Raw genomic sequence first — 21,060 nt, forward strand, 5'->3', positions numbered from 1 at the left:
GGGAAAAGTAAGCACAAGCTCCCCAAACCTACGGTGTGGTGTGGTACATAAGCAACCAACGTGTACTCTGAAAAGAAAATGCAGAGAATGAAGAGATCATACAAGTACAACCCTTTTTTCAGTCAATGGCAGGTACTTTCCCTCTTCCTTTCCTTTTGTCTCTAGCACACAGCAGTCTCCAGTAAAGCAATCTCTCACTTTACAAGTAAAAGGAATTGCTGAAGGAAGAAAGAAATATTAGGAGACCTTGAGACCAATTATTCCATCTACTGTGGCTGTGTAATTTTGGGTGAGTCACTCTTCTTCAGGAAATTGAAAGAATGTCAAATATGCGAAAGTTACTGAGGATGGCTGCAGAGCAGAATGTGGATCCTGGGGTAATTTCAAGTTTCCTCCCTACTTTCTCCCAGAAACACACACATCAGATATAATGAAGGCTGAGGGGGAAGGGATGGTCAGGGAGAGGGAATGTGTTAAAATGAGGTCTCAAGGGGTGTGTGAACTCGACCTAGCCAATCAGTGGAAGAAATGTAAGCAAAATTATGTGGAAAAGATTTTCTTTGTTTCATAGTTCACATAATGAAAATGGAGGATAAGTCAATGGGAAAATACCTTAATATCTTCTTCCTGTTATTTTAATGCCATACCAACCAGAATGAGGCACATCAAAAAACAAATTGTTCGCAAACATCCAAACATCTTTCAAATCCCCCAAGGGTCATAATAAACACCCCTTATTAAATAAACTGCAATGAGCAAGGAGAGTGAGGACAATAAAGGAAAGGACAGAGAGAACATGGGATGGAGAAAGTAGGGAACAAGTGGCTTGAACAGCTTGCTTATACCACACGGACCTCAGCTCAAAGCAGAAGGGCAACAAGGACCTTGAGAAAAACCGCTCTGTATTAGTTTGCTCAGGCTGCTGTAATAAATACCACAGTCTGGGTAGTTTAAACAACAGAAATTTATTTTCTTATAGTTCTGAGGCTTGAAGCCTAAGATCAAGGTGACTGCCTTCTCCAAAGGCCTCTCCCCTTGGCTTGTAGATGAGTGCCTTCTCTCTGTGTCCTCACATGGTCTTTCCTCTGTGCATGCCCATCCCTGGTGTCTCTTTGTCCAAATTTCCTCTTCTGATAAGGATACCAGTCAGACTGGATTAGGGCCCACCCTAATGGCCTCATTTTAACTTAATCACCCCCTTTAAAGGCCCAAATACAGTCACACTCGGAGGTACTGGGAATTAGGGCTTCAACGTGAATTTTGAGGGGACATGATTCAGCCCATAACACTCTTCATGCAAGCTGGCAGAGTCTAGTTAATATGTGTGTCCTGGGGCTTCCCTGGTGGCGCAGTGGTTAAGAATCTGTCTGCCAATGCAGGGGACACGGGTTCGAGCTCTGGTCCGGGAAGATCCCACATGCCGCGGAGCAACTAAGCCCGTGCACCACAACTACTGAGCCTGCGCTCTAGAGCCCGGGGAACTAAGCTCGGGGAACTAAGATCCCACATGCCATGGGGTGCGGTCAAAAACTTAAAAAAAAAAAAAAAGCAACAAAGCCAAGCCTTTGGTCTACTTTACTATGTTGCCTTATAAAATTACTGTTCTGTTTTATATACAGGATACAGAAAATTGTCATCCAGCTTAATGTTATCACATTTACAGGTCATTACTATATTCTTTCAGCAAACTACCACCTTTATAAAGTTTATTTATTTTTATTTATTTATTTTTGGCTGCGTTGGGTCTTTGTTGCCGTGCCCGAGCTTTCTCTAGTTGCGGTGAGCGGGGGCTTCTCTTGTTGCGGAGCACGGGCTCTCAGCACGTGGGCTTCAGTAGTTGTGGCGCATGGGCTTAGTTGCTCCACAGCATGTGCGATCTTCCCGGACCAGGGCTTGAACCCGTATCCCCTGTATTGGCAGGAGTTCTTAACCACTGCGCCACCAGGGAAGCCCCAAGCTACCACCTTTAAATCTAAATCAATCTATGTATCTATCCATCCATCCATCCACCCATCCATCCATCTATCCATATTTCATAGCCACTAATCAAAAATATTTGCCAGAACATTTTTGGACTTACAAGTGATTTTGATAAGTCGAGGAAAATTCCAGAATTTCGGGTTCTCATTAACAATGATTGAAGGGTGGTGGGTGAGTACCAGGAGAGCCACTCTTGTTTACTCTGTTGATTGTAGGGGAGGGCAGTACTGGTATTTGGAATATTGATAAAGCAGTGTCTGGGTCTATAACTTCAGTGATCAAAAGAAAGAGGCTTTGATGGATTATGCCCACTGATTACCATCTCTGTGAGAAGCACACACATATGTATTGTTTCCTGTGAAAATGAGGACTTTGTACAGATAGGCTGGTACTGTGGGATGAAAAGTACTTCAAGAGAATCTCTAGAGCAGCAGGACTCTTGATCATCCCATCCCCTGAAATGTTATCATTCCTCTTCAGGCAGCAATAGGATCCATTTGAATGTGCTACCAGCTGTCTACAAGTGTGATTTCAGGGAATTCAGCATATCTCCCCAATCCTTCCTAGCTCCTGCCTCTGATATCAACATCATTCCTCTAACTGCCTGCTCTTTGTTCGAAAGCAGTAGGTCCCAAAAGCAAAATGCTTTCATCTGTCATCAGACATGTACTACTTGATGTGAATGGAGGTAAAGATCATGAGGACAGTAGGCCCCTTCTCAGGGATTGGGGAAGAAACAGGTAAAATTGGGGATGCTGGGGACACAAAGACAAATTTGCCAATTTTACTACGCTGCCTAGGACATAATCTGGGAATAATGAGAACCCTGTCAGTCACGAGTCACTGGGAATTTATTTTAACCACTAGTGAGTGGAGTGAGGATGGAAATAGTCAGCTGCCTGATGCCTCATGTGAGCAGAGTCCTTTACTGTCAAATGATCTTCCTAGCTATCACCCCTGTGTAAGCCTGGCAAGCCTTTGCCCCAGTCCCTGTAGATACCACAGAGAGACAGAAAGAGTATAGGTTTTGCATTCAGAATAGACTTAGGTTCAAATACAACTCATCCACTTACTGGCCATCTGACCTTGGGCAAGTCAACCTGTCTCACAGGGCTGTCATGAGGATAAAATGAGATTTTGTAAGTAAAGAGCTTTGCACAGTGCCTGTTACACAAAAGGGACCGAATGAATATACAATCAATCCTTTCTGGGTCCCTGCTGAGAATTCCACCAGGACCAAAGCCCAGCCTTGAACCTAAGCCCAGTCAGCTCCAAGTCCTGACCACTTGTCCAAATCCTGCTGAGTTTTTCTCTAGACTTGCACCCTGTTTTCTTATCCTTTTCAGCATCAGGATGAAGCTGCAAACACGTATCCTGCCTGCTTTACACCCACCAACTACACTCCATAGATGGCAGTGCCAGCTTCAGTAAGACTAGAGTCTGCTCTGGTTCCTGTCAGACTTGGTGAGTTAGACCAGGGGTTCCCAACCCTTTTGGAACCACCCAGACCTAAACTTCTCTGTGTGCAGAGCCTGGAGATATGCATTCTTTAAAAAGCTCCTCTTCCCTCATTGCAAGGGCCATCTCACTAAACATCACCCATTCTTGCTTCAATGCAGAAGTTCCTAGCATGATGTGTAGCCAAGACTGGAGTATCTACCTTGCAGATAGTGGGTGCTTAATAAATGTTTATGGAGCAGATAAAAGTTTTCTGTTGGGTGTTATTTTTTTCCTTACAAAGATATTTAGCCATGGAATTTAAAAATAATGTTAAAATAATGGCACATACTAGATGTTCGATGAAGATTGGTTACTGAATGATTAAAGCCTGTTTTCTTTTGGGATAGCAACTATTTGGAAGAATGCCTGTGAGTACAGAAGTTCCATGGAAGTAAATGAAATGACAGCATATGGAAGAGTTTTATGAAGCGTGAAGGAATATTTGAAATAATAATGATGTTATACCATTCAAATCTTAACGTTAGTACATTCTAATTTGTTCTGGAAAAAATGGAACTGGGATAAGCAATTTCTGATAGGTTACAGTGTATGTCAGCAGGAAGGGGAAAAGCAAAAAAGGGGTCTCATTGCTATACAAGCACAATAAAAGGACTTATCTCCTTTTTTGCCTTTAAAACAAAACTTGTTAGTATGGAAAGTTTCAAACATATTTAAAGTAGGGAGAAGAGTATAGTAAATCTTCATTTCCATCACACAGCTTCAATAATTATCAACACTGTCTATATTGGACTAAACTATGTGATGCAAAATGGGGCTTCTGAGTTTAAAGATGGTTTGAAAAGAATGTGTAAATAAATGCTTTAGGACTAGGTCAACATTCTTTGAGAAGATTTAGAGATAACGTGTACTCCCAGAGCCAATTTGCATATATTTTTCAACATCTGGCTAACAATTCCTCTTTGAGTTGGATGATTACAACATCCCAAACTCTGCACAATCTCCTGATGAGTGTATATAATAGAGTACTTGTCTCTAAAAAAACAACCTATTTTTAGAACTTTAGAAAATTGTGGCTGTGTCCCCATCTGGGCTACAAAGGACCAGTGAGCCCAGTTTACTGTGGTTCCTGCATTCGTGACTACAGATATCCCACCACCAAGCTAGTATTATGACAACCGAGTGAGAGAGGCTGCAGGTCTGGGTTCATCGACTGTAGAAAGAGTCTCTGAGTGTGAGTTTATACTCTAAGCCAAAACATTAGGGAGTGGTTAGTAGTTTCATGCTGAATATGAGTAATTTCCTGGGAATCACTATTATTTACTTGGTTCAACCATTCATTTAAGTATATGGTGATGTGACAAGGTTTAGCTTTTCTACCGTTTTCTTTCTTCCAAGTTTGTATTTTCCTTTTTTTTTTTTTTTTTGTGGTACACGGGCCTCTCACTGTTGTGGTCTCTCCCATTGCGAAGCACAGTCTCCGGACGCGCAGCGGCCATGGCTCACAGGCCCAGCCGCTCCGCGGCATGTGGGATCTTCCCGGACCGCGGCACGAACCCCTGTCCCCTGCATCAGCAGGCAGACTCTCAACCACTGCGCCACCAGGGAAGCCCTGTATTTTCCATTTTTAGTATGAGGTCATCAGGTGCTAAGTTATACTCTTTGACAGTGGGAAGCAAAATCTTAATCTTAATGAAACCATTGCTTGGGAGGAATCCACCACATCATGTTTATTGCATATAGTTTCACATTAAACCCACAGCTCAATATGTATTTATTGAATGAACAAGGTTGAATGTCTTCCTTCCAAGTATTTTTCTAGCTGCTCATGTGTTTTAATATCACATTAATGTGTTTTTAGTCGTATAAAAAAATCTCACCTATAGCCAGTGTATTTTCCCTTGGGATTCAAATTCCATGTTGATAATCTTTCTAACTCTCTGACCTACCAGTTCCTTTGCCTTGAGCTCTGTGGCTCCATCTCATTCTGCCTCAGATCTCCCTTAGTGTCGCCACACCTTAGTTTTCACCATCATCCATAACGTCTCCACATTTGAGACTCTCAAACTTGAAAAGTTTCCTCTGACCACTATCTGTCTATCTCTCCTATTACCTCACTTTTTTCTGACCCATCCTTCACACTTTCAGGCCCATACCCTTTGCTCTTTCTCCATTTGCCAGCCTTCCTGGCCTCTCAGGATGTCCCAAGCCACCTACCTGAGGAATCTCAGGGACAGTTCTTCCCACTGTGCTCGCCGGACCTGCAACCTAATGACTTATTTCACTCATCTTGGTTCACAACTGTCGTGTCAATCTCCAGACCTGGTTAGGCCAACCATCTGTTTCTTCTTGTTCCTTTTCTAGGCAGCTGAACAATTCTGGAGAAAATAGACATAACCAGGTTGATTGGATGCTCTAAAATATATTTTTCCAATATGTCTGGGAATTCAATAACCCTGGGAATTCCTTTTCTTACCTATCATCAATTCACCCTTATAATACACATAGCTGTTGTTCCAATCTTCTGTACTCCCTTTCAATTTCTACGCCTACCTCCACCCTCTTTTGCTACCTACATTATGGGAAGCTGGAGAACACCTGATATGAATACTACATAAATTTCATTCTGTTCAAATTACCACCCATTCCTTTTGTCTTCCCTCCAGTCTCTGAAGACTCTTCCTGATTTCCTTCTAAGGCCAGTGTTTCCATCTCTCCTTTTCTCTCCTCCCTCCCTGGGTCCTTCTTGACTTTGATGCCCTTCCATTTTCTCCCCTTCATCTACTCCCTTTCCATTTTCTGTGCATCCCCCAACCCCCCTTGATATCTACAAACCTTTCTTTCCTGGCCTAATACTCTCCCTTGATTCTAATTTCTGTTCATGCTATTTCTGTCAATCATCTTCCTCTTCATCTACCTTGGTTTCTTCTCCCTCTTGATCCTCAGCACCATCAGCCTATGGAAAGTCTTAAAGCCAAAACATCTTCGTAGACCTTCTGCTCAAATTCTGTTTTCAGCAGAATTTGACAACATTGACCACCCTCTTCTTACTAGAACTCTCATCTCCACTGGAGCCCACATTACATTCTTTTGGTCCTCCTGCCTCATGGACTGCTTCTGTTTAGTTTTCTCCCAAGATTCCTAACCTGCCTCACACCTTCCCTGCCTTAAAACAAGCCCTTTAATCTGAAGATTCAGTGTTCAGTCCTCTCTACTTTAAGTCTTGACAGTCCCTTGGTAATCTCATCCTATTTTACAGCTTGATCTATCTAGCTATCCTCTTTTTAAGACTGACTCCCAGCTCTGTACCTTTAGCCCTTATCTGTCTTCCCTTATTTACACCCTGTTCCTAACTATATGCTGAGCATCCCACACTGATGTATTAAGTCTGATCTAAATTAAACTCATCACTTTTCACTCCTGGGTTTTTTGTTGTTGTTTTTTTTTTTGCGGTATGCGGGCCTCTCACTGTTGTGGCCTCTCCCGTTGTGAAGCACAGGCTCCGGACGCACAGGCTCAGCGGCCATGGCTCACAGGCCTAGCCGCTCCACGGCATGTGCGATCTTCCCAGACTGGGGCACGAACCTGTGTCCCCTGCATCGGCAGGCGGACTCTCAACCACTGCGCTACCAGGGAAGCCCCACTCCTGGGTTTTTGATCTTGGCTAATCAACCCAATGGGATCTGTTTCCACCATTATCTTTCAAATCAATCTCCTCTGTTTACTACCTTTCTTCAGAAACTCATTAATTCTTGCCTGGACCATTGCATAGCCTCCTAAATGGTCTCCTTGTTTTCAGTTTGTTTTTCCTCCATTTAGTGGAATAATAGCAAATCACCTTTGCTATTCACATGTTAAGTGCTTTTGCATTAAACAACAACAACAATAACCCTTTCCCTTTCTTTGGTTCATTTAATTGTCTTTCCCCAGTAATACCTTAAATGTTGGCTTTTCTGAACACTAGTGCTAGTCATCTTCCAAAGGTGTGTCACTTTGAGCTCGGACTTTCTTTTCCTACCCATTGCCTTCTACTGTCAAAGCCCTCCATGATTTGGTCTAAATCCATCACTCTAGCCTTATCTCCCACTAAATTCTTGCACCCTGGCATGCGACAAGTCCAAACAGGTCCTATGCTCAGTTGCTTTTTTTAAACTATTTCCTCTGTCACTCACCCTTCCTTCCAGATCAGCTTTTGTAAGTTTACCTGGTCTTCAAAGCCTAATTCACATCATTCTCCTCCAAAATGCTCTTTCTCCACCACCAAAGTCAAAACAACAGCCTCCCCGCATTATTAAGTACTTGGTTGATATCTGGAACACAGAATTTAGCACAATTAGTTTGGCATCCAATTGTTTGTTTCTCTTCTCCATTAGACCATACACTTAGAAGAGAGGGACAGGGCTTCCCTGGTGGCACAGTGGTTGAGAGTTCGCCTGCCGATGCAGGGAACACGGGTTCGTGCCCTGGTCTGGGAAGATCCCACATGCCGCGGAGCGGCTAGGCCCGTGAGCCATGGTCGCTGAGCCTGCGTGTCCGGAGCCTGTGCTTCACAACGGGAGAGGCCACAACAGTGAGAGGCCCGCGTACCGCAAAAAAAAAAGAAAAAAAAGAAGAGAGAGACAGACTAAATTCATTTTTCTATCCAACCTAATGAATATAAAGTGCTCCCATAGTGAGTGTTTTATTGTTTATTGAATTCTTGAATTCTATAGAAAGAGTTGCCTTAAGTAAATTTATAGAATTAAGAATAAAATTTAGCTTATTTGGGGGAGCAAGATTTTTATGTTTTTTTCCTCAATGATTTGGTCTTTATTGTAATATAAATTTTCCATTCATAATAGAACTTCCATAGTTGGAAATATTCAATGGATAAAAATTCATGATTTTTATAATATCAAAACAAGTCATTGACTAGTGTAACAAATAATAACATGTTAAAAGGACAGCACAGTGTAGGTGAAAGAATATATATGCAAATATCAGGGGAGTTTCTGATTATAATGAAGAGAGATAATGCATGTAAAATGCTTACTCACTCTCTGGTATAGACTAAGCCCTCAAAAAATGTTACCTAATACTATTAAACAGCAAGTAAATTGGCTAGAAAAAAATAATTTCCTTTTCCCCATGTAGTCTACATAGTTTTGTGTGATAGCTGATAGTAACTTTGAACTGCATTTGGTTTTAAGTCAGTCAGATATGTCTTTTTATGATAATTTCAAGAGCAAGTAACAAAGAATAAGGCATGTGAGGAGAGCATGATGTAATTAACCACATGCACTATTGAGGAGGACTTGGCTTCCCTCTGTACCACTTGATATTCAGTGAAATAAATAATGGTGATAATTGTCACATTCCTAACAAAGACATCTGCTAAGCCAGGCTACTCAAGCAAAGCTGTTTGCTACTGACAGCTTGCTTCAAATATGAATGTTGCCATTAAGAAAAAATAGAGTTTTTGTATTTATCACTTTGCCTAATATGTTGTGTTGGTAATGCTTCATCTGGGAACCAAAAGAAATATAGATGATAATTAAATTCAACATTCAAAATTCTGTATTTGCTTATGGGACTATTAGAAGCTCTTTAATTTTTGTTGTTGTTTTAACATATATGCAATATATCTACATGATAAAAATAAAAAATCCAACGGTCAAGAGTAGTACCAACTGAAGGGTAAAAGTCTCCATTCTCGCTACCCTCCCTCCCTCCTCTCTAGAGATTACGTTTTAAATCACACACTATGTAAAAACTGCACTAAATAATAATAAAAATCAACCAATTCTGCTTTATTTTAATATGACCTTGAATTTCAGAAAATCTCAATATTGCATGATACCAAAAGACAAATCTTTCCATCTTTTGATTTTTCTCCATTTGTCAATTAATATTATCATAATAAAAATCTCCACTGCAAAATGATATTTCCTTTTTGTTTTTATTTATTTATTTATTTATTTTCGGTACGCGGGCCTCTCACTGCTGTGGCCTCTCCCGTTGCGGAGCACAGGCTCCGGACGCGCAGGCTCAGCGGCCATGGTTCACGGGCCCAGCCGCTCCGCGGCATGTGGGATCTTCCCGGACCGGGGCATGAACCCGTGTTCCCTGCATCGGCAGGCGGACTCTCAACCACTGTGCCACCAGGGAAGCCCGCAAAATGATATTTCAAGGGACCCAAAAGAATGAAAGCTTTACTCTTTATTCCCTCATCTGATGACTGATCACTAAGAAGTATCTGAAGCAGTATCACCCTTAGACCAGGATGAGAAATCCCTGACCCTGGTCCCCAAACTTCTGAGGACCCTACCTTTGCCTTCCTTTGGCCTTATCCCTGGCCATGGAGTGAGATGTCTGTGTTGCTAAGGGGAATTGCCTACTCAGAGCCTGTGTGTCCTCTATCAGACCACATGTGGGGTAACCTGGACAGAGGAATTCCAAGGTCACCTGGTCCAAGCAACTTCCATGGCTTCTTTTCCACCTTTATCCTCCCAAGGATGGATAAGTCACAGGCCAGAGGCTAGGGTTCAGCTCTCCTCCTCCTTCCTGTTATTATCTGCTGTGGAACTCTGAAGAGTCTGAGAAATCTAAATTCAAACCTAATCTTTTAGGTTATGAAGATGTCAAGATAGGAGTGTTTAAATATCTATTTAACAATTTGCTAGCGTGATTTATCACTTTAAAGTATTTAGATATAGTGGCTGTTGACCCCAATGTGTACTTTTGACCTTGACCACCTCAAATGTTAGGAGGTGGGCCTCATTTGAAGATAATGTCATTGTGAAGCTCATATAATTAAATGCCTTTCCATTTGAATTGTTTCTAAAAGTTCTTTGAAATAAAGGTAAAATGAATCTTACTCTTCCAATCACTAGCGTTTTTTTTTCTAAATGAGAAACTTCCAATTTCAAATTATTATGTCCCTCTATCTACCGTTAAAATACTCAGTGAAGGAATATCTTCCTAGAGGTAGAACAGAACTTGATTCTGTTAATATTTTTAAAAAATAACAAACTTTCATTATCTTGCTCTTCATTTCAAAGTTTTTCATGAATCTGCCATTCTTCCCTCTCTCCTACCCGTGAATTGTCTTTCTTTCAATCAATGATAAGAGTTTTTCAAAACAGAAAATTTTATTTGAGCCCACCCTCACTTTACAGAAAAAGAAATTGAGGATTTTATGGAGGGGTAACATGATTTTTTAGTTAAAGTGGTTTAGGTGTTTGGGTTCGTATAAGTTTGGCAGGCTCAAATCAGTTTGATTTTTATTTTATACTTATTTTTAAAATGATTTTATAGAGATGCAGAGGGTAGAAAGATTCATCACTTGGGGAAGGGAGTTCTCAGCAATAATCACATTTTACCCAGGAGTCCATCTCACCGCTCATTCACAGAGGGTCCTATAGGCAGGAGTTAACTTAATTAGTTAACTAGGTATTCCATTCACATAGTTAGCGCGTGTGTGTGTGTGTGTGTGTGTGTGTGTGTGTGTGTGTGTGTGTGTGTGTGTGTGTGTGTGTGTGTGTGTGTGTGTTCTCCATCCACCCTGTTTTTCCTACTCTAGCCCTGACAGGTGACCACTGTTATCAGGTATTGTGTGTGCACACATGGTTTCTTTAGACAAATACAGGTGCTTACACAACTGCTCTTTTCACTTTACAACCTTGCAGATCTTTCCTTATCAGTTCAGAAAGAACTTCCTTTTTCTTTCTTGAATGTTTCATAGAATTATCCCATCACATGGCTATCTCATAATTTATTTTTGTTAATAACTTTCATTTCTTTTCTTTTTTTTTTTTTTTTTTTTTTTGCGTTACGCGGGCCTCTCACTGCTGTGGCCTCTACCACTGCAGAGCACAGGCTCCGGACGCGCAGGCTCAGCGGCCATGGCTCACGGGTCCAGCCGCTCCGCGGCATGTGGGATCTTCCCGGACCGGGGCACGAACCCGTGTCCCCTGCATCGGCAGGCGGACTCTCAACCACTGCGCCACCAGGGAAGCCCTAACTTTCATTTCTTAAGAACAGTTTTATATTTACAAAAATATTGTGAATATAATACAGAGAATTCCCATCTATTTGTTTTCCCCTATTATTAACATTTTATTTTAGCATGGTACACTTGTTACAATTATTGAGCTAGTATCAATACATTAATATTAACTAAAGTCTATATTTTGTTCAGATTTCCTTAGTTTTACCATTTTCTGTTCCAGGAAATCATATTACATTTACTCATCATGTCTCCTTAGGTTCCTCTTGGTTGTGAGAGTTTCTTAGACTTTCCTTGGTTTTGTTGACCTTGACAGCTTTGAGGAATACCAGTCAGGTATTTTGTAAAATGTCCCTCAATTGAGATCTATATAATTTGTTTTTGTACAAATATGTTTTGTACAAAGCATCTTTTGATGAATGCTTGATTTTTCCCCCAGCTGTCTGCTATTACTAACAATGCTGAAATGAGTAACAGTGCACATCAGCTACTTTACACATTGCTGGTATAAAGCATAAACTTCCAGAATAGGCATTGGGAAGCTAAAAATAAATGCATTTGTAATTTTGCACTATTGCCAAATTATCTTCCATAGGGGCTATGTCACTTTATACTATATGTATAAGAGTACCTGTTTTCTGACAGCTATGCCAACAGAGCATGTTGTAAAATGTTTGGGTTTTTGCCTGTCTGATAGGAGAAAATTGGTATCTGAGTGTGGTTTTAAAGTTCTAGTAACGTTTATAATGAATGAAGAATTATATATATATATTATGGCTTATTATAACAGATTCTTTTCTTCCATTATATACATTTTTAAAATATTTTATTTATTTATTTGGTTGCTCTGGGTCTTAGTTGCAGCAGGCAGGCTCTTTAGTTGTGGCACACAAACTCTTAGCTGCAGCATGCATGTGGGATCTAGTTCTCTGACCAGGGATCGAACCCTGGGTCCCTTGCACTGGGAGTGTGAAGTCTTATACACTGCACCACCAGGGAAGTCCCTCCATTATATTTCTTACGTGTTTTTTGTGTGTATGAAAGCTATTGATTTCTGTATAATAATTTCATAAGGTAGAGGTAATTTTAGCTCAGTATCTCAGGGATGCTTGCCATGTGCCCCCATGTTAGGTCTTGTACTCATATATTGAATCTTGTTCTCAAATGCAATAGTTGTTAACAGGTTGACTTCTATCTAGACATAATTATATACTCAAAAGAAACTGCTATTAACCATCTCAAGAGATGTCCAAGGAAGGTTACATTTCTGGCTTCTAGTAAAAATATTGTTCTGAGACTTCCCTGGTGGTCCAGTGGGTAGGACTCTGCGCTCCCAATGCAGGGGGCCCAGGTTCGAGCCCTGGTCGAGGAACTAGATCCCACATGCATGCCGCAACTAAGAAGTCCACATACTGCAACTAAAGATCCCACATGCCACACTAAAAAGATCCCGCATGCTGCAATGAAGACATGGTGCAGCCAAAAATAAATTAATAAATATTTTTTTTAATTAGCTTTCCTTAAAAAAAAAAAAGAATATTGCTCTGTAGTGTGTTTCCTTTGCCATCCTGTACCGTCTTAACCTAATGTCAGCTAGGACAGGCCCTCATCCTTTCTGTGGAGAGCAGAGATCATCACCCAGGTACAGAGAAGTGACCTTAGCACTGACCTCACTTTATAAGCAAGCCACAAAAATATGGCAATAACATCTACAATGGAGGCATCCAACCATGTTTTAGCAAATATTCTGCAAAGGAAGAGTGATATATTATAATTGCTTGAGGAAGCAAATTAATTCTGAGAGCTTCTGAAGAAAGGATTGCTATTTACTTTTCATCTTCATGGAGAACCCTCATGTGTGTTTGGGAAGATTTTATAAAGGATCTGAATAATAATAAGCTTTTCAGACACAGGTGAGGACAAAATCATGGCTTCAAGGATGGCAGAAAATCACACTGTTCTTTTCTCCCCCTCTAATTTCTGTAATTTTCTTAGTTTAATAATTCAACAGTTTGTTGTGGGCCTACCATCTTGTTAGATACTGGTAAGAGGTCTGGAGAAATAAATATGCTATTATACACTCCCTGATGCCCTACATAATTAAAATTTAAGTGAAGGACACAGAATTGGAGAAAAATAATGATGAATTTATATTTTAAGTGCTATTAAAGAGGTATGCACTAAGGAGTGTTACAAGAAGTAAAAATAATTCTATAGGGGTTAGAGAGAGAAATGAGAGGTAATCAAGAGGAGGTAGGAGATTACAGAAGAGAAGAGATGATATTTAAGGCATGAGAATGATCAAGACAGACTGAGCTGTCTAATCTCACATAAGCCCTCACTCGATTGGTCCCTTTAGAATAGAGCCACCTTCCACAAAGAATGGTCCCTTACCTTGGGCATTTGTGTGCTGATTTTAGGTGGCAAACTGATACAACTTTAAATAAAATCTATTTACTCAGAAAATTATTCTCTTTGTCATTCTAATTGAAAACTTCTGATTAAATCAAGGAGAAAGGAGAAAGTCTGTTTGTAACTGGTATCCTTTTTTTATATCTTCTAACACTTGCATTACTTTTTCTTTTCCTTGCATTACTTATATTTTTAAAATTATTTTTATTTATTTATTTATTTTTGGCTGCGTTGGGTCTTCGTTGCTGTGCACGGGCTTTCTCTAGTTGCGGCGACCAGGGACTACTCTTCGTTGAGGTGCATAGGCTTCTCAACGTGGTGGCTTCTTTTTGTTGTGGAGCTCAGGCTCTAGGCGCGCGGGCTCAGTAGTTGTGCCTCGCAGGTGCTAGAGCGCAGGCTCAGTAGTTGTGGCACACAGGCTTAGCTGCTCTGTAGCATGTGGGATCTTCCTGGACCAGGGCTCGAACCTGTGTCCCCTGCATTGTCAGGCGGATTCTTAACCACTGTGCCACCAGGGAAGTCTCTCATCATATTTATTTTGGTTTTTTTGTGTTTTTTTTTTTTTGCGGTACGCGGGCCTCTCACTGCTGCGGCCTCTCCCGCTGCGGAGCACAGGCTCCGGACGCGCAGGCTCAGCGGCCATGGCTCACGGGCCCAGCTACTCCGCGGCATGTGGGATCCTCCCGGGCCGGGGCACGAACCCGCGTCCCCTGCATCGGCAGGCGGACTCTCAACCACTGCGCCACCAGGGAAACCCAGGGTTTATGTTTTGCTTGTAACTTTTTTTATTTTGAAATAATTTGACTTATAGAAAAGTTACATAGAACAGGAGAGCTCCTGTGTACACTTGATGTTCCTTCCCCTAACATTTAACAATTTACATGACCCACAGTATAATGATCAAAACTAAGAAATTAACATTGCTATAATACCTAATAATAGAGAATAACAATAATTAATCTACAGACTTTCTTTGGGTTACCCTGTTTTCCCTATCATCCTTTTCCACGATCCTGTCCAGGATCTCACATGTAGTTGTCAGCTCTGCTTAGTCTCCAACAATGTGAATCATTCCTCAGTCTCTCCTTGTCTTTCATGACTTTGACACTTTTGAAGAATATTAGTTAGGTTTTCTATAGAATTTGCTATTTTCTCATGATTAAATTGAGTTTTATGCATTTTTGATCAGAATTCACAGAAGTGATGTGTCCTTCTTAGGACATCATAATCCAGGAGTTCATGATATTGGTATCTTATACCAGTGATGTTAACTCCCATCACTTGGTTAAGGTGCTATTTGACAGGTTTCTCCACTATTTTTACCTTTATAATTAATAAATATTTGGGGGAGACACTTTAAGATTATGAAAATACCCTGTTTCTATTCCACTGATTTTATTATCCACTGATGGATCTTGCCTGCAACAAATATTACTGTGGTGTTCTGTTTCAGTATTTTCCTCATTTCTTCCACATTTATTAATTGGAATTTTTATGTAAGATAGACTGTCTCTTCACTCCCATTTATTTTAAAATTTATTAATATCAATAAGATTCATGGATATTTATTTTATTCTATGGATTATAATCCAATCCTATTGTTATTTATTTCTTGCTCAAATTGTTTCATCTTTGGTCACTGAAAGTCCTTTCTAGTTTGCCCCTATGTCTTTTTGATATGCTGCCATTGTTTTTTTGTTTTTTGTTTTTTTGCGGTACACGGGCCTCTCACTGTTGTGGCCTCTCCGATTGCGGAGCACAGGCTCCGGACGCGCAGGCTCAGCGGCCATGGCTCAGGGGCCTAGCCGCTCCGCGGCATGTGGGATCTCCCTGAACCCGTGTCCCCTGCATCAGCAGGCGGACTCTCAACCACTGCGCCACCAAGGAAGCCCCTGCCATTGGTTTTTGAGTACTTCCTTACTTTTCTTGGCATCACAAGATGCTCCAGAATCACTTTATTTTCCCTGTCCCACCCCCGGAGTTAACAACTTCTCCAAAAAAAGAACTTAAATCAAATCAAATCAAATCTTACAGTATAAATACTAAACATAGAAAAAAATTAACAACATAAAAAATTAGGGTTTTCCTGGTGGCGCAGTGGTTGGGAGTCCGCCTGCCAATGCGGGGGGCGCGGGTTAGTGCCCCGGTCTGGGAGGGTCCCGCGTGACGCGGAGCGTTTGGCCCCGTGGGCCGTGGCCGCTGAGCCTGCGCATCCGGAGCCTGTGCTCCGTAGAGGGAGAGGCCGCGGCAGTGAGAGGCCTGCGTACCACAAAAAGAAAAAATTAATTAATTAATTATCATTAAAAACTTTAATTTTTTTAAATTAAAAAATAAGACAAGGTGGCATCATTTTTAAAAAAATATTTATTTATTTATGGCTGCATTGTTGCTGCGCTAGGGCTTTCTCTAGTTGTGATGAGCGCGGGCTACTCTTTGTTGCAGTGCATGGGCTTCTCAGTGTGGTGGCTTCTCTTGTGTGGAGCATGGGCTCTAGGCGCATGGGCTTCAGTAGTTGTGGCACACAGGCTCAGTAGTTGTGGCTCACAGGCTTAGTTACTCCGTGGCATGTGGGATCTTCCCAGACCAGGGATCTAACCTGTGTTGCCTGCATTGGTAGGCAGATTCTTAACCACTGCGCCACCAGGGAAGTCTCATGGCATCATTTTTTGTCCCTTAGAATTTGGCTGCTACTTGAATTACAGTTTTCCTCTCAGGCCTAGGTTGAGAGTGTTCATCAGATGCGCACAATATTACATCATGGAGCAGTGGAGGGGTATTATATTCAGGGTGAATACTAAAATTCACAGCATAAAGATTAAGAGCATACACTCTAGAGTCAGACTGGCTGGGCTCAAATTCTAATTCAACCCCTTATTAGCCATATGACATTAAGCATGTTACTTAACTTCTGTGTGTCTTAGTTTCTTCATGTGTAAAAATGAGGTTAATAATGGTACTTCAAGTGTTTAGAAGAGTTCTTGGCACATAATAAGCATAAAATTTTACCACCAATTTATAGTGCTCTTTAAATCTTACCAAGGACTTTCAATTATATTAGCTCATTTTTATCACCAATAGCACTAGGTGTATTCCTATTTCAAACTTACAGATAAAGAAGCTGAGGCTTAGAAAGGTTAAGTAATTTTGCAGGATCATCATCTTTAAAGCAATAAAAACAAGACTCAAACTTCAGTCATCCAGCTGCAAACTCTAGGTAGGAATGTAAGCACCAACTGTGGAAAGTAGAACATTAAAAAAAACTAATAGGACAAAATTCTGTATTAACAAATTACCTGAGAACTCGTAGTGCTGAAGTCAGACTTCAGTGAGGTCTTTTCCTGACCTGAGGTCTTTTCCAGTCTATCTGGATTTCTTTTCTTTCTTTCTTTAAAAAAAAATATATATATATATATATTTATATTTATTTATTTATTTAGACTGCGCCGGGTCTTAGTTGCGTGGGATCTTCGTTGTGGCATGCAGGATCTTTAGTTGCAGCATGCGGGATCTTTTTTTTTCGTTGCAGCATGTGGACTTTAGTTGTGGCATGCATATGAGATCTAGTTCCCTGACCAGGGATTGAACCTGGGCCCCTTACATTGGGAGCACAGAGTCTTACCCACTGGACCACCAAGAAAGTCCTTATCTGGATTTCTTAACCTGGTCTATGACATCAGCTTTAAAAAAATTTTAAAAATCCTGATTTATTTATGCAAAATTGTGTATATGTGTATTTTTTTTTCTGGGAAAAGTTTTCACATGTTTCATCAAATTCTCTAAGGAATTTGTAAACCCCAAAAGGTTAAGAACTTTGCCTGGACCGCCTGAATTTTCTGACAACCTACTTACGTGGAGTGGTTATGTTTACTTGACGCCATATTGGGGCAACTCACATCCTGATGGGAAGATAGCTAAAATTTTTTCTTATCTCTTTTTACACTTTTTATCATGGTAATTTTCATACATTCACAAAAGTGCAATTTCTATATACCCATCACTCAGCTTCAAAAATGTTTAACACAGGGCTTCCCTGGTGGCGCAGTGGTTGAGAGTCCGTCTGCCGATACAGGAGACGCACGTTCGTGCCCCAGTCTGGGAAGATTCCACACGCCGCGGAGCGGCTAGGCCCGTGAGCCATGGCTGCTGAGCCTGCGCGTCTGGTGCCTGTACTCCGCAACAGGAGAGCCCGCGTACAGCAAAAAAGAAAAAAAAAAAAAAAAAGTTTAACATAGAGTCAATCTTGTTTTACTAATAATCCTCAAACACACACATTCCCCTCTTGATTATTTTAACAAAACCCCACTTCATTTCATTTCATCTGAAAATATTCTAGGTTGTCATATAACTAAATCTCAATATAATCCCAGTATACCATAGAGAACCAATTGTAAAGTCTATTATTATTATTATTTTTTAACAAATTTATTTTAATTAATTAATTTATTTATTTTTGCTGTGTTGGGTCTTCGTTTCTGTGCTAGGGCTTTCTCTAGTTGTGGCAAGCGGGGGCCACTCTTCATCGCAATGTGCGGGCCTCTCACTATCGCGGCCTCTCTTGCTGTGGAGCACAAGCTCCAGACGCGCAGGCTCAGTAGTTGTGGCTCACGGGCCTAGTTGCTCCGCGGCATGTGGGATCCTCCCAGACCGGGGCTCGAACCCGTGTTCCCTGCATTAGCAGGCAGATTCTCAACCACTGCGCCACCAGGGAAGCCCTAAAGTCTATGATTTATTCAATTATTTTTCATTCAACAGAATTTTATGAAGTACCTAATATTGTAAGGTACTAGAGAAGAAAGGTACTAGAGAAGGTACTAGAGAAGAAAGGTATCACATCACATGTTACTTTTTGAAGTCCTAAGATTTGGGCTTCTAGATGCCCTCGAAAAATAGCTCAAGGCCAAAATAGCTCAAGGCCAATTCATCCTTGATTTCTAACCATCTCTCTGCAACCCCTCCTCCCTATCAATCCATTTGTAAGTCCAATCAGCTGCATTTCCAAAATGTATACCAAATTTCTCCATGTCTATTCATCTCAGTTGCTTTATCTTAGCCCTAGCCACCGCTGGCTTTCTGCTGCACTCTGAAGAGTCTTCTAACTGGTTTTCATGTTTCCGCTCTTGTCTCTCTATATTCCATTACCTGCTCAGGGAGATATGAACAGAAGCATTGAAGACAACATAAATGTCCATCAGCCAAAGAATGGATAAATTGTGGTATTTTAATATAAAAGAATACTAAACAATTGTTTAAAATAAATGAATAAGAACTCCATATGAATGAATAAATCTCAAAAAAATACAACAGAGGGGAAAAAGAGCAAGTTGCAGAATAGGTACAGTATGGTACCATTCATATAAAGTTTAAAAACATGCAATATCAATTATACCTTAATTTAAAAAAGCAAAGCAGTGTTACACACATTGTTTATGGACATGTATGCGTGTGTGTGAGTGTGAGTGTGTGTGTGTGTGTGTATGTGTGTGGTAAAAGCACAAAAACATGAATGAATATTATAAACATAAAATTCAGAATAGGAGTTACCTTTAAAGAGGGAGGGGAGGGACTTCCCTGGTGGTCCAGTGGTAAAAAATCCACCTTACAATGCAGGGGACGCGGGTTTGATCCCTGGTCAGGGAAATAAGATCCCACATGCTGCAGGGCAACTAAGCCAGTGTATCGCAACTACTGAGCTGGTGTGCCTCAACTAGAGCCTGTGTGCCGCAAACTACAGAGCTGACGCGCTCAGGAGCCTGCACGCCGCAACTAGAGAAGAGAAAACCCACACGCCACAACTAGGGAGAAGCCCACGCGTGGCAAAGAGAGATCCCACATGCCTCAACGAAGATCCTGCGTGCCGCAACTAGGACCCCATGCAGCCAAAAATAAATAAAATGAATAAATAAATAATAAATAAATCTTAAAAAAAGAGAAAAAAGAGGGAGGGGAATAGGATTGAGAAGGGTACCATGGGGATTTCACTGAATCTAATTTCTTGCAGTATCCATATGCTTGTTATCCATACATTTTTGGATACCTGAAATATTTTATAATTAAAAAAACACAAAAATCAAATCAAGGTCACATAAAATTCTCCAATGACTTTTCATTATTCCTTAAAAGAAATCCAAACCTCTTACCAAGGTACAGCAATAGGTCCTATATGATCTGGCTCCTTACTGACTCCCCAACCTCCTCTCTTCCCCGCTCCCCATCAATCACCATGTTTTGGCCTCACTGAATTTGTTTCTATTCCTTGAAGAAGTCAAGTTTGTTCTGATCTCAGGACCTTTGGTACTAGCTCTTACCTCTACCCTTAGAACATTCTCCTGTGTGTTCACCCATTTGGATTCTCATCATTTAGGTCTCAGCTCAAGCAAGCCTTTGTTTGACCATCCTATTTAAAACGGTCCCCACCTATTCTGTTTTTCTCTACACATCATCCTTTCATTCCCTTAACAGCACTCATTACCCTTCAAGGTCTCTTGTTTATGTATTTACTGAATGATTTCTACTGGAATGTAAGCTCCTCGTCTGTCTTTCCTACTGCTATAGCCCTGGCCATTACAACAATGCCTCATGCATAGGAAGCACTTGATAAATTTTTGTTGAATGAGCAAATTATTCTTATACTGAATAACCAGAAAAATCTCCTAACCTACTGTTTGTAAAGGAACAGAGCCTAGAAACTAAAGTACTTTTTTGGGGGGGTTTCTTTTCCAGCTGTTAAAGGTTTTCTTTACTATGATTTGCATCAAAGGGTAATAAATCAAAATTTGTATTTTGATGATAGGCACTGGTATCAGCTCCTTTTCATTGTCTCTAATGTGGACAATAAAATTGGGTGATGTAATAAGTCAATCTGTACTTTGATGTACTGTCATGTATCTATTGCTAAGCCTTGTTGCTTTATCTTATACATTCTCTACAATGCTAATCTGGAAACATATGCTTAAACAATCAGTTCCTTCCTAGAATGTAGGAGTAAACTCAAGGGCATTTTGTCACGTTTCTATTTGTCATAAATAGAATTAGGAATAATTATTGACATTGTAAAATGTTCTTAAAACATGTGAGCCTTAGTGAATTCAACTCTTGTCTGGAGTGTACACTGATTAGCACTGACTTCTCTAAGGAGAGGCTCTGCCCTTCGGAGCTTGCACTGAGATAACACAGTCTTAGTATGCGTAGCTCACTTAATTAATTTTCCTCTGGAAGTTACTTCA

At 40.7% G+C, this 21,060-nt stretch overlaps 1 long non-coding RNA gene across 2 annotated transcripts in view; it reads right to left on the minus strand.

Annotated features, from left to right (window-relative positions):
- Positions 1–5,661: 5,661 nt before the first annotated feature.
- LOC115853830 (uncharacterized) overlaps positions 5,662–21,060 on the minus strand; it is a 71,299-nt gene continuing 55,900 nt past the window's right edge. For both annotated transcript variants that reach the window (XR_009565278.2, XR_009565279.2), the window contains exons 3-5: positions 17,131–17,222; positions 7,643–7,748; positions 5,662–5,816 (exon numbers count right to left, since the gene is read on the minus strand). This is a non-coding gene — a long non-coding RNA (uncharacterized lncRNA). The remainder of the gene's footprint in view (positions 5,817–7,642; positions 7,749–17,130; positions 17,223–21,060) is intronic.

The sequence above is a fragment of the Globicephala melas genome, chromosome 9 (genome assembly GCF_963455315.2).
Source record: "Globicephala melas chromosome 9, mGloMel1.2, whole genome shotgun sequence".
NCBI lineage: Eukaryota > Metazoa > Chordata > Mammalia > Artiodactyla > Delphinidae > Globicephala > Globicephala melas.